The 9,565-nt window shown below is 45.9% G+C and overlaps 1 long non-coding RNA gene across 1 annotated transcript; it reads left to right on the top strand.

Annotated features, from left to right (window-relative positions):
* The first annotated feature begins 1,518 nt into the window (after window positions 1-1,518).
* On the top strand, window positions 1,519-2,585 carry LOC148053298 (uncharacterized). The gene is made up of 3 exons (XR_015708073.1): window positions 1,519-1,657; window positions 2,139-2,215; window positions 2,418-2,585. It is a non-coding gene; the product is annotated as an uncharacterized LOC148053298 (long non-coding RNA).
* Window positions 2,586-9,565: the final 6,980 nt, after the last annotated feature.

The raw sequence follows: 9,565 nt of genomic DNA, 5'->3' as shown, positions 1-9,565 counted from the left end.
GCTTGAGTGCAGAGGAGAAAGTACTGGTCAATAAATCCCCGTCTTTCAACCACACTCATAGTAACTAGCTTAGCAGCTCAGCTGCTTGGGTATGTCTCTCTCCCCATTTTCACGCGCACAGCGTGTATGGTTGTAACTTAGCCTTTTGCATTCCCCAGCTACCCATAAAGAAGCTCAGTACTGTTTCACTCAAGTACCTTTGTTGCTCTTGTTCTGAATCTTTGTACCTCAGTTCCCCATCGATGAAATGAGGTTAATAGGAGTACCCCAGTAGAGTGCCAGCTGTGGATGACTGCATTCAAGACTATGGAGTGCTCAAACAGTACAATGCTGAGTGCTCTCTAGTATCATAACGGCGTCTAAGTGTCTTACAATCTTGAATGTACTTAAAAATAAAGGATGTAAGAAAAACAAAATACCTGTGACTTCTTACTTAGTCAAACCCATGATATAAAAAGAGTGCACAATCTCATAGGCTGTCTGAGTCCTAGTCTCAGACCAGGTTACCTCAGTGGGTACCAGCAGAAATGTCAGAAATGTGTCAGAAATGGCTGCTCTTGTTTTGACGTGATTTGTGTTCATAACTTTCTCCATTCTGCAGGCTCACTGTAGATGGACTGAGCTGCATTCCAGGTTTTCGCAGTCGGCAAGTCTGAGGAGAGGTGAAGGGACAGAGATGCAGCTGCAGGGAACAGCTCTGCTTTGTCTCTTCACCGGTGGAAGGCAGAAGCAGGGAGTGCTGATTGCATTTGAGACCCGGCAGGACAGGCAAAACAGGACTGTATTGCAAACCCGCTTGGTGGAAGTCAGAATTTCCCAGTACTACATGGGAGACAGGCATGATGATAGTACTAAAGTATCTCACATACTGCTTTTTACTTGTTGGATTGTTAGTATTATCAGACAGCAAAACACCGAGGTTGCTTAAGTTCCCCGCTGCCTTTTGGGAAAATGCCTATCTGCTCCAAGAACTCTTTGGTGTTCGCAGAGCCCACTGAAGAGTCCAGCACACAGATGGTCTCACTGATCTCTGTATGCTGAGGTTGAACAGCTTTGAGCTTTTGACTATAGCAATCCTGACACTGTTGCAATACAGCGATGGCTTAACACATGATGCCCTTTACAAATCTACGTCTATTATAATTCACAGTAAATTCAAGGGGCTGGAAAAAGATGCAGTGAGGCAGCATTCTGCATTAGTGTTAAACAAAGGTATGCAAGTATCATTGGATATAGGAGAGGATACTTGTGACATACACCATCTCCATTTGAAAGCTGAACTTAAAAATTGGGTGGCTTTTCTTAAATCCACACCTGGGTGCTGATCTTGCCTTTCATTTCATTAGTATTGCTCTTCCTTGACTGCATTTGGGAACAAGAGTTAGCATAAACCCACCAGGTCTCCTCTGCAATCACGTGAGGTTCTGATTGTTCAGCTCTCAGGCTACAATATGATTTTTGAAGCTGAAATGCCTTAAAATAATTAACTTTGATGCAAGAACAGCAATGTTTGCAGTCTCAGGCTTGTAGCTGTGTATGGTTACATTTGGATGCCAATTTTGCAGTGAGCTTTCTACTTGCTTCTGTAGGAAAGAGATAAATGCTGTTTGTGAGAGACAGAGCTTTGGGTTTCTCAAGCAAAAGCCAGCATTAGCAGGTAGGTATAAAACAGAATCGCCTCATCAGCTGTACCACTAGTCCCAGCAAAGCCCAATATTAGCTGATTTATCCTTGGTCACACTCAGCCACAAGTCAGCTGGCAACCACTTTTGGCCAGCCCCAGTAGGTGGAAGGTGGAGAAGTGGGGATTTAGCTCCTCAGTCAAGACTCTTCTAAGTTTTTATCTTGGTGAAGTAAAAACAACTGCATTTTATTAGTTGTCATGTACATCACAGTGATAATAATGAATTCTGTCAATGAAGTAGGACTTTCACCTGCTCTGGATTCATCTTGTGACTTCCCTTTGTGAGGGAACCTTGACATAAATTATTTTGACTCTGGCAAGCGCCTAGTTTAAAACAAAAGTTAAACCAATGAATGAAATAGTCAAACTTCTGACTCTTTTTAGGAGGGAGGGAAGTAGTAAATAATGTTGCCTTAGAGCAATTTCTCCCTTGTCATCCCTTTTCTCCTTGCAGTTTGCTGTCACTAATCACTGTGAGCCAGACTGTGCACGTCAAAGAATCCTTCAGACGGAGTCAGTGGGGCTGCTCATGTGAGTAATTTGCAATGCACACAGACGGGGCCATCAGGCCCGGTGCTATTAGACTCATTTCAGCTATAAATTCTCTGGACAAGGACTTATATTTCTTGTCAGTAAAACACTGGGTGCAATTCTGGTGCTGTGCTTTTTTTTTTTTTTTTTTGGCTTTTCTACAACTTCTCATTTTCTCTCACCGTTTTCTTCACACACACAGAGAGCTCTACAAGAATGAGAGTAGCAGCAGCTCTGACGAACAATGCTAGTGTGCCTTGTTCCTCTGAGGAGCTCCTTTGGACGATTTAGCAATGTCACTCTGGCTCTAAATGTTCCTTTTGAGTCAAGAGCCGCACTGTTGATAGCAGGCTGGGAAAGGGAGAGCCCAGCAAAGGCAGGAAGAAAAGTTACATCCGTGGCTGGCGGCAGCAGGAGAGTCTGGTTGTGCCGGTGAGTCAGCCATACCACTTGCTCTGCTTGCTTATTCCAGCCACATACAGGCATGTGCAGGCAGGGAAAATTCCTAGCTTTGATTGCGTGTGAGGAAAGGACCTGCTTATGCTGCCACAGTAAACTCTGTTTGCTCAGAATAAAATCTCACAAAGCACAATTGCCAAAATCCTGGGACGAAATGCTTCTGCTTAGTCCCTGACACTCTTGCTCTTTTCACTGGGAGAAAAGTAGTCATTTACAGGTTTTTTCCCCAAATTTAATTACCAGCTTTGATGTGTCTATAATGGGAATAATGGCAGAGAATACAAGGTCTTCTGTCTGCACTGCTACCTATACACTTGCATATAAATAGCACTTTTGTTTCACGGTTTGCAATAATGGCTGAAGAGATGTACCCACAGTGCAGTAACTCTTTTCCTTTGTACCGGATCTAATAGGCCTACAGTAAGAAAAGTACAACTTATGCTTTGCTTTTACGCTGAAACTCACCCTGTGGAGAGGTCTAGCCCATGGCAGGGGCCCCACTTAAATCCTGCTAAGCCCTAAGACAGGCCTTCCAGGTTCCCCTCCGATGGGTACAGGGATCCAGAGGGGTTCACGTTCTGTTTATGGGTAAAGGCATGTAAATAATACCTTTATGACTCAGGTATGTCTTGAAATGTGCAACCTGATGGCAGACAATTCTACTTTATTGTGCAGATACTTGTTCTGAACCACATGGTTGGTAAGTCATGAAATATTAATGGCCATGCAAATCTTCTCTTCTGTATCACAAGCTTTTCTGTGTTTCTGACCTCTGACTTCCTTTAATCATCTCCTGGGTGTGTGGTCTGTTACTATTCTGAGATATCTTGTGAACAGGGGCAAAGTAATTACCTGATCCCTGCCTGCTGCAAGAATCTTTTTGAAAAGAAAATGGATAGCTTGAGAGACGTTTCCTCCTTGCATTAAAATCAGCCCCACCTTCTTGCTTCACAAGATTTCTCTTTTGATGGCCTGAATGCAGACCTACAGTGTTTGGTGTTATTTTCATGATGGTAAAAACAGCATCCTTGCATCTCCTAAGTCATCACCTGCTCCTCCATAGATTAAATACAATTTCTGGTTAGATGTTTTCTCCCCTCCTTGCCCTCTCCTACTGATTTTGCTTAAGGCATCCTTATAAATAAGCTGCAACTCCAACCACCAGACATTTTATTGTGATTTGTTACAGGAAGACCCAAAGATCTTTTAACCAGCAGCTGTAGTGCTTGTTAGTTATAGGGTTATCTTAGCCATCTCCCTAATAATTAGAGGCTGAATTAATGCCTGAAACATGAAGTTTTTTAAGAACCGGGGCATGTATTTTTGGCAGAAATCTCCTTTCCTTTTTCTACCTATTCCCTAACATCCCAAATATTAAAAATAATGATGTTACCATTGTGGGGAAATAGGGAAGTACTTCCCAGCTCCCTGACAAACATAGGAGAGGTCAGTGGTTTGGTGCCACACGGGTCTGACAACTAAAGGAGAAGCAGCTGTACAAGCAATACGGCTGTAGAGAGAGAACTAATCATGGAAGAGCGTTTACCATATGGGAGCTATTTTAGTAATCCAGCATGATGAAAGTATAGACATGAGTAGGTACTTTTACAAGTGAGCTTGTAGTGACTGCCAAAAGCATAGTGTAACACAAGGACAATAATGACCACACAGTTTAATACAAGGTTATTGAATGTTGACCTACAAGTGGTTTCTGATTTCTGGAGCAATTTTGCTGAAGTGAAGAGGTCAGCAACGCAGCACCAAAGCCAGTGCTTTTAAAATGGCAGTTTCATATAGATAAGGAGGTGGGGGAGACTAGCTAAGGTCAAAACATTAATTATCAGAGCAGAGAAAAAGGAACCTGGATACCTCAGGTGTTTGTAATATCCCACTTTGTAATACCTGGGATGAAACAGAAGAACCTTTCTGGGGCTCTGCTGTTCAGTCCTCATTCAGTCCGTGCCATTTCTCAGGATCAGGTGCCAGCCTAGGAGGAATCCACATCCTGAGTTTTAAAGGTGCAAAGATATCTACCTCACCCTTGATTTCAGTCAGCAGTTAGGTGCCTACGTGTCTGCCAGCCACTGCTTTTCAGACATCTGGTGTAATTTATATTTTTCCAGCCCTTGCCTTTTGCCTCTGCTTTCTAGCTGCCCAAACTTGCTCATCGTTATTTTTCTTTCTTTCACACTTTTCTTGGAGTTTTTTTTTTATTCTGAAATGACCTCGGTGACTTCTGGGTCCTGTGAGAAAGGCAGACCCGCAGCTTGGCTCACATAAATGATAGTCGTGAAGCAACGATGTTATTCAATGGCTTAAAACCTGGTAGCCCCTGACCCAGGAACCACCCGTGACTTGACTGTGCCCTGTGCAGGGAGTGGGAGCCCCTCGCCCTGTGCAGTGGAAAGCTGACATGCCACCAGCCCGTCAGTGCCGTGGGAGCCATAGAGAAAGCAGCCGGAGCAGAGAAGCCAGAGCATCCCTCCCAGCCCTCCTGCAGCACTGCGGTGTCTTGCCACAGGATGACTTATACGTCTCTAAACGATGGGAATGAGTTCACCTACAGGTGTGGCCCTCCCTTAGCTTGCAAAGGTGACAATTGCTAACTCTGGTTTTGGAAAGAGATGGGCTGTGATCAGCTGAAAGGAGCAGTGAGTAATCCTCATCTATGTTGCTTTGTAACTAAGCTGTGAGTCACTCTAATGAGCAATACCAGAAGCGCGGACCTGCCCATCTCATGCTTCTTCACTTCAGACTCCAAGTTAACCTGCAGCCTTGGTGTGCCTCAGTGCCACATTTTGGGCAGAGGAGACCCAAAGACAGTGGTTTTAATGAACACCTTATTAATGGAAGAAAAGCTTTTGTAGTATGTGTGCATGCCCAAATACTCAGTATAAGTAACTGGGAAGCTTTCCATGTTTTTTCTGTACTTAGCGTTTCCCTCTAAAGCTGCAGAATTGTTTTTTTTTTTTTTAATAACCCTTTTTTACCCCTCACCATCAGGATTTCAGTTGCAGATCACTCTCTTTTTGTCTTGCACACACAAACCTGGCCAGCTAGACCTGGTTGGGCTGGTGTGCAGCAACCGGGCAGAGAAGTGCGTGGCATTGTCTCTGGGGAATTCTGTGGCCCTGTGTTTCTGGGGACAGCATGAAGCATGCCAGCCCCCTCTGTCCTCCCTGCTCTCCACCGTGCCCACGCTGCAGTACCTGTAGTACCGGCATGTTGGGGATTATGAAAGCTGTTTGCCTCTGGTTTGAATGCAAGGCATGGGCTGGCTTGGCGGCATGCAGAAAATTGCACCACTGGATGTTTTCAGCAGCTTCCCCTGCATGCATAGCGCTTTTTAAAGTGAAAGCACTTTGATTTGGAAAAGACGAGGATGAAGGTGAAGGCAAATAATGGAAGTTTATAAACGTAGCTGCTATTATAGTGCTCTGTGTCTTTTATGCCATCCTTCATTTACTCTCCTGGTGCTCTTGTCTTCTCTTTTAATGCTCTGTTGTTTTTCCCCTTGTGAGTGTACTGCTGCTAAGAGTAACTGGGGTAGCTGAGTTTGATCCATTTACATGCCTATGGGTATAGTGTGGGATGTTATTTTAACCCTGCAAGTGAAATGGTCCGTGAAACCTCCACAGTGAACTGTGCTAAAGGACAGACTTTCATAATCTGTGGATTATACCAAAAATAGTTTCAGGTGTTAAGATCTTCGAGCTCTTATAGCTCATGGCTATTAAAAAAAACCCTCTTACAGTTAAGAGCTTTTAATAGAGACCCATTCACTCCTATATGGGTTGTTGGCACAAGCGTGGGATGCCTGACTCTGGTCCTGGTCTGGGCTTCTCAGCTAGGCTCCCTCCCTCGTCAGCTGCAGGGCACACAAAGCTAGCTGGTTTCCACTGAAGCTTCATGTATTTGTGAAGCTGACCTTCCCCACTGCGGCTCACTCATTGCCTTCAGGTCTCTAGGGGTTTTCTACCTCACAAGAACAGAGAGAACTCCTCTGCCCCCAAATCCTCATCAAACAGCACTTGCTGAGAGGTAGCAGGAGGCAAAACAACGCGAGTTCTGCAGCCGAACTCATATTAGAGGAATTATTTCAAGCAGTCTGTACATTCCTTCTACTTACAATTTATTGTTAACAGTCTGAGAGGGAGAAAAATAATTCATTAAACAATCAGCAAGGCATTCATAAGACATTATTGAGATCAAGTCTTAGGGAAACACATGAGGCTTCACAAATATATTAAGTTTTATCTACCCAGTTAAGTCATTTTACATAGGAAAGTGAAATTTAATCCAACTGCTCTGTCTCTGTAGCTGCTGCTCAAGGGGAAATGAATTCAGATCCACCATAATCTGAGTAATAGGTTCAACACCAGCTCCCTCTTATCAGAGGGAAAGAAGCAGTTTCATCTCATAGTTTCTGCAGTCTGCCCCATGCTTATCTATTCCCTGGTGGCCAGATATCAGAGCAGACCAGTTAGAGGAGTCCCCTTCCAGGGGCTGGAAAGCAAAATGCCTCGCCATGAGACCTTTCTCCCTTCCTCCTTGCTGCAGGCAGTTTGCAGGCGCTTTCTTTCCCAGGTGGGAGTTGCCCATACCCAGACTTGAGAAAAAAGTTTGAAAAAGTGGATTTTTTCCCTTAGCCCAAATCTGTATTCTTGCTTTAGTCAGCAATGAGGCTGTAGGGCACTGCTCGGTCAAACTTGCCGCTCGGAAAGCCCCTGCTCTCTCTCCAATATTGGATGTCTAGCATACTTGCCTCCTAACCACGCTACTACATGGTGGGATGATTTGGTTTTGTTGAGAAGCCGAAGCCCACCAACAGCCTCACTTCTCACCCCTGTACTTTGCTTTCTGAACCTCTACTGTTTGCTTGTGCTGTGCAGTGATAATTCTGTAAGGGAAACGCCTTAAAAACATCATAAAGACATTTCTGGGAGCAGTGGTGTCTTCAAAGGAAAATTCTTGGGAAACTGGAAATATGGTGGGAGGGAAAATATAATCTTTCTGTCATTTCAGATGAACTTCTGCCTTCCTTGAAATTCCTGTGAATTTCAAAGCCTTTGATAGTCATGAAACATCAGAGGAGCCTTTATGCTAAGCAAAACCTGTGTGAAAGAAGTGCTGCTTCTGATCCCACCAGGAGCTGCTGCACACCCCATTCCTCCTCCTTATGTTTGTCATCCCCTCAGCTGATGCAGTCGATCTGCATTTGTTTGGGTGATTGTGGCTGTGCCCTTACTGTGCTGCGTAGGGCGACGACAGGACTTGCCTGCATGGCCAGTGGGCCACCCCAGCTGCCCTCCTGCGGGCCAGCCTAGCTGCTCCCCAGGGATGGCTGCGCTGTGTGCCCTGGGATGCCTTGCCTGCAGCAGAGTGCACGGCACAGCTTGCTTTTATCCCAGTCTCCCTTACAGGTCAACATCAGGTGGAGAGGCCATGGCAAGGGAGAGCTCTGATGCCACCTGGCACAGGTGGCAGATTTATAGGCAGCCACAAATCACTATGAATGCAGGTTACTGAAAAGGACAGCACGACCACCACGAGCTGGGGCAGCCGCTCCTTGGGACAGGTACAGCCTGGGTAAAGCCAGTGTGATGGCATGGGGAATTTCTTCCCCGTAGCAGAACCAGCAGCAGGATACTGTGCAGGGGGTGCCATAGAAATTGCAAGGGCTGCAGAGTTGGAAAATGATCACCATGGGCCTCTCCTGAATGGTGGCACTGGTCTGTGTGAGAGCAGGTACAGTCCTCCCACTTCCCACGCTTCGCCTCCCAGCCGCTTCCAGCAGCACTTGTGGGTGTCCTGCCATGAACTCCTTCTAGAAATGTTGCTGGCAGAGAACAGCATCTGGTTGAGCAAAATGGGAGACAGAAGAACTGAGAGCAGAAGTCCCAAGGGGGATGTTTTCCACCTGGGCAATGGTTATCCTGTGAAGACTGATGCATTCACGCTGCCTTCTTTCAATGGGAGGGAAGAGGCTGCCGGGGTGGCTGGGCAGCGGCACGGCCAGGCTGGTCCCGAGCAGAGGGCAGCCCCTGCTCCAGCAGGCTGTGATGTGCCTCTGCCTCCCGTTTCCCTTCCCCAGGCTCCAACCGAGTGGAGAAGCTGCAGCCTAACGGGGCAGGACCTGGTCTGGGCACCCCCGGAAAAAAGGTCTACAAAAGCTGAGCAAATAGCGCCGGGGCCCGTGCTGGGAGAAGGCAGTAAGCACACTGAGGAGCCTTCCTGCCACCACAAGCAGGCTGCAGATGAACCACAGTCTGCAGCATGAAGAGCTGCAGGTCTGAAATAGTCGTTGTCTAATCCTTGCGGTGTCATTGCCAGTTTAGACTTACTTCATCTCTCACAAATGCAGGCTTATTTGTATTTGACCCGCCCATCTAACTGATTCACATCCAGACATATCTGATCCATGGTTTTGAGAGCATACACAAGGGCTGTCCACGCTTCTCTCTTGTCCTTCACCTCGTCCGTTTCCTTGCACACCTCAGGCTTCCCATCCTGATTTATTTCCCCTGCCCCCTCCTGCTGCTGCTTTGCATCGTGCTGCTTCTCAGGAGCCAGTTTGTCTTCTGCCTTGCTCCGGCTTGCTTCCTGCCTGTAGCTATAGCTTTTCTCTCCCACAGGTAGCTCGGTTGTTCTTAAACAAGCTGAAGAAGTATCAGACTATTTTTGGCACAATGCAATGTGTCCCACAGAAAGTGAAGCTTATGCTTTCTGCTGGAGCAGTGTTGAGAAGTAAATTCCTCTTGATGTGAACTGAATGTAGTTTTTGAACATGTGATTGGCACAAAGTATACAGACAGTGACTTTCTGCAAGGATAAGCTGAACTAAGGAGTGGGGCAAGTTGAACCTTTTTTTTCCTTCTTTTTTTTTTTAAG

This window comes from Nipponia nippon, unplaced genomic scaffold (assembly GCF_047370975.1).
Source record: "Nipponia nippon isolate SJK-2023a ecotype South Korea unplaced genomic scaffold, ASM4737097v1 scaffold_4, whole genome shotgun sequence".
Classification (NCBI taxonomy): domain Eukaryota; kingdom Metazoa; phylum Chordata; class Aves; order Pelecaniformes; family Threskiornithidae; genus Nipponia; species Nipponia nippon.
Note: the sequence above shows the minus strand (reverse complement) of the source record. Positions and strands in the feature narration are given on the sequence as shown.